Source organism: Nannospalax galili, unplaced genomic scaffold, assembly GCF_000622305.1.
Source record: "Nannospalax galili isolate Female #2095 unplaced genomic scaffold, S.galili_v1.0 scaffold235, whole genome shotgun sequence".
Lineage (NCBI taxonomy): Eukaryota > Metazoa > Chordata > Mammalia > Rodentia > Spalacidae > Nannospalax > Nannospalax galili.
In genome coordinates, this window is record NW_008338118.1 from 223,624 (window position 1) to 228,587 (window position 4,964).

Sequence of the window (4,964 nt, forward strand, 5' to 3'; positions counted from 1 at the left end):
TTAATTTTAAGAAGCATGATCTTACTGTGTTGTTTGGTCTGGTCTCTAATGCCTAGGCTCAAGTGATTCTCTTGCCTCAGCCTCCCCAGGAACTGATGCCACTTCACCAGCAAGAATTATGTTTATAGATGCTCACAGTTCCAAATGCAATGACATTTTGCTTAAATAGATTAAACAAATCCTCAGTTAACATTGTGCTGGCTGTTTAATGTCAGTTCTCTTCCAGTTAATGTTGATTAGCATCAGTTCCCTTAAACTAGTTAATACTTAGTTCCTAAGATTAGCTAGCCTAATATTTGATTGGCCAGCGTAAGATTGATTTAAAATCTGTTTCTGTTTCTCAGTCTCTGTCTCTATGTCTCTGTCTATCACTGTTTCTGTCTCTTTCTGTGTCTATCTGTCTGTCTCTGTGTTTCTCTTTCAGAAAGTGTTCTACCTTTGAGCAACACTTCCAGCCATAATGATGGTTCTCTTAAAAGCTGCCATGTGTGTGCATTTTTTGACGTTGCCAGCTCTGAGAATCCTTTCTCACTGGAACCTTTCAGTTAGCCAAGAACCACTGTAATTTTTTTCTTTTTGAGGCAGGGTCTTGCTAAGTAGTTTTTGCTGGCTTGGTACTCAGTATGTAGCCCAAACTTACTTTAATTTCAAGGTGATCCTCCTGCCTCAGCCTCCCAAATGATTACAGGTATATATCATGTCTGCCCAGTTAATTACTGTGCTCATAAGAAGGAATACTGAAATAGTAAACTGCTGACAGCTGCTTAACATAATAACCATGATGAAAAGATATTGAGCCTACCTACTCACTGGCCTGCTTTAACAAGATGCTGGGTTTTGGCAAAAAGTTGTCTTTGGAGTTTAATGTTTATTTTGTTTTGTTTTTCAGACAGGTTCTCAGACATCTCAGGCTGGCCTGGGAGTTCAGTGTTTAATAGTACATCTTTTTAGCTTCAGTTTACATTTTTATTTTATTTTGGGCATTTGGCACTTCTTTGGTTTTAGGCTTCAAAGTAGATATTAATGGTATGTTATGCCATGCTTGTTTAATCTGCTAAATTATATACAAGACAATTTGCCTAAGTTTTGCTTCTGGTAAATTCAAGTTTTAAATATTAAAACTACTTTTTTTTGGTCCTTTTGAGACAAGGTCTCCCTTCACAGCCCCAGCTGTCCTGGAACTCACTATGTAGACCAGGCTAGCCTTGAACTTACAGAGATCCGCCTAACTCTGCCTCCCGTATGCTGGGACTAAAGGCATGTGCCACAACACTTGGCTAAAACTATTTTTAAGTCTTTGTTGGCATCAAAATTTCCTAAATTTCAGAGGTATTAATGACAATAAATGCTAGTGTGAATGTGGGAAAAGGGAACCCTTATACACTGCTGGTGGGGGTGGAAACTGAGCACACTTTAGAAATCAGTTTGGAGGTTTCTCAAAAAACTAGAAATAGATTTACCAGCCAGGCACTCAGGAGGCAGAGGCAGGCAGATCTCTGTGAGTTTGAGGCCAGCCTGATCTACATAGTGAGTTCCAGGCCAGCTGGGGCTACAGGGAGACCCTGTCTCAAAAAAGACAGAAAAAGAAAAAAGAAAAAAAAAAAAAAGAAATGGATTTACCATATGACCTAACCATACCACTCTTGGGCATATACCCTAAGGAATCTATATCCTACTACTGAGACACTTGTACATCTATTTTCATTGCAGATGCTATTCACAATAGCGAGAGAATGGAATCAGCCTAAATATACATCAACTGATGAATGGATAACAAAAATGTGGTACATATACATACTGAAATTTTATTCAGCTATAAAGAAAAATGAAATTTTCAGGGAAATGGGTGAAACTGTAAATTTAACAAGCACAGTAATCCAGGACCAGAAAAACAAACGGTATATGCTTTCTCTTATATTCAGATCCTAGCATCAGCTCTTTAGTTTGTGTATTTAATTTGGAGCACATCTGGAAGCCAGGAAACTGAAAGGGGGCAGTGGAGTGAGGGGTTGCCTTAAGGGAGGAGGGATAGTAACACATAGGTAAAATGAAAGTGGAAGGTGGTGAATATTGGCAGTGAAAATATTCAAATAGGTTCAGTAAGTTGGGGGGACTTGTGGGGGTATGTGGGAGCTGAAGGAAGAGGATAGGGGAGTGTTATTCAAAATGAAGGGGGTATGAGAAAACCATCTGGTAACCCAATCAAAAAACATAAAAGAGTTGGGTGTGGTGACGTATGTCTTTAATCTCAGCACTTTGGAGCTAGAGGCAGGTGGATCGCTGGGAGTTCAGGGCCACATAGGTCTACATAAAGAATTTCAGGTAAGGCAGTGCTACACAGTAAGACCTTGTCTCAAACAAAGAAATAAAAACACAAAAAGAGATCAAAGGCAGATATTCTGAAAGGCTAGACAGTGTTGGTCATAGAAGTGAAGGGCTACTAAACAAAAATCTTAATGCCAAGTATGGAATACCTCCACAGGAATTGTTGGCCAGGGAGCCCCCTCTCCCCGCAAATACCGGATCTTGCTATTTATCTTAGTTGCCCATCAGAACTAGAACTAGTTCCTATTGCTGAAGATACCATACATCTTGATACAAAATATAGAGAAATCAAGCTGGAACTGAGCTGGAAGCTTTCTTCTTGCTGGCCAGCTTTCAGAGTGTCAGGTAGTGATATGCATCCTGCTGAGGGTGGGGACAGCAAAGATATCAATTGTCTTGTCCACCTGTGAACTCTATGAATTGCTATACCAAACCACCAGGCAAGATGTGTCCATTTGTGCAACAGTGACACACCTGTCATGGGGGTAACCAACCACTCCCTGCTTAGCCTTGAGGCCTGCTATACAAGAAGGAACCCATGCCTATTACTGTAAACCTGGTCCAAAAAACCATGACTGAAGCGGTCTTAGGCTCTGGGGGGTTAGGAAAGAGAACCTAATACTGCTGCTTAGCTGAATTAGCCCTAAAGAAGACATTTCTACCATTCCCTTAGGTCTCAGGAAACATTGTGGAAGAGAGGGTGGAAAGACAGAGCCAGAAGATAAGGAGAAGGGTTGCAAATGCCATGTTCTAAGTACAACATGGCTGTGACAATCACAAACTCCGAAACTGTGCCTATTGGCACTGAGCCCACACAAATCAGGCCCTCCTAACAGTTGGACACAGATGGGGAAGGGACTCATAGGGGCCCTACCACTTACTGCTGATTTATTGGAAACTAACAGATTCCAGCTGAGGGGGAAGCATAGCATCCAATTATATCTCCACTAGTGAGCACAAAAGGCTGTAATGCATAGTTTCAAACCCAGGACCACACAGATAAACCTAGTTAAACTGTGGGAAACAAAAAAAAACTAATGAATGTAGGAAAGAGATTTGTAAAGAAGAGGGGAGCTGACAGGTGGGAGGTAAATAAGAGAGGGTAGGGGAGAAAGTAATCAGGATGCATTATGTGCATGCAGGAAATAAAGAACAAAATTCATTAATAAATATGTGCATTCTAATTTTAAAAAGATTTAAAATGAAAGCACACAGCAATACAGCAGTCTGTAATGAAAATGTTCATCTATGTGAGGGGTCTGTTCTGAGATGTGCATTTGGAGGCCAACATAGGCAGAGAGGACACAGCAGATACCAAAGCAAGTAAAGGCATCAATACTTAATGCTAAATAAAAATGTTCACTAAAATTTTATCTAAGTGTCCAAGGTTCAGTAGCAGCTTACAAAGCAAACTTTTTTATCTTCAATTTGCTTTGGAGACTTCCTCTTTGAATAACATATGCGTGTTATATGTGGGACCTTAAGGCCTAAAATAGAGCTTTCCAAATGAAGCAATCTGAATTGAAGCTTACCTGAGGCAATCTCAACCAAATTGTGTTGTACAAATGAGCAGGATGAAATGTTATTATATGCTGACTACTAAAATCATCATATGCTTATTATTCATTGTCTCCATGTAGATTTGTCATGTGATGTAAGCCCAAGTAAAATTAAATAACATTATTGAACACAGAGTAGGGATTTCTCAGTCTTGGCATGAGTGACATTTGGGGCCTGTCCTATGGAATGAGGGGTGTTTAGTATCCTACTTGGCCTGTAGAAGCATCCATTCTGCAGATGTACCAACCAAAATGTCTCCAAATGTGATCCAGTGTTCCTTGGAACAAAATTTTCCACTCCAAAAACTGACAGCCTTTCTGTTTGTATGTGTATGTTGCTCTGTATTAGCAATGCAGAACCTTGCACATACGCACTGTATGCTCTTCCTTTGCACTAAGACCCCAGCCCAAGAACTTTCAATCCCTGCATCTGGCTTATTGTACCTCTAGTATCTCTAACCTGTTCCTAATGTTTCATTTCTCATTATTATTTTAAAACATGGGGCTGAGTCCTTTCCTGTCTTAAAGCTCTTCCAGGACATGGAACAGTTTTACTTCGGACTGGAGTGGAAGTCCATTAGCTCAATGACCCTTTATGTAAATACAAGACACATTCTCAAAACTTCTTTGCTGTTCAGTTATTTCAAAAGATATAGAATTATCTGTTTTGCTTTTATGCCTATTAAATGTTCCAATTAAAATGAAAAACAAAAAACAAAACTATAAACTCACCAAATTTACACTGTCAGTACCTGACAATTCAGCTTTGGACAATGAACGGCTTTATGCTGTTTCACTTTTGGTCGGAATACACCTGCGGAGTAACAGTACCCAATGAACCAAACAACTAAATCATTCCGTTTTGCTGAAAATAGCCAAGGGCTGGCCATGAACATTGACAGCGTCCACTTAAGGTACATTTCAGACTCTGAGTATATTACCAGTAGCACAGTTTCCTTTTGGCTGGCTGGGTTGTTGGAAGACAAGAAAACAGATGTATGTTAATTTTCGGGCCTTGACATTGGTTCAGAGGAATTTAACCCCACCTCCCGTCCGGAATGGAAAAAACCTCCCTGTTAC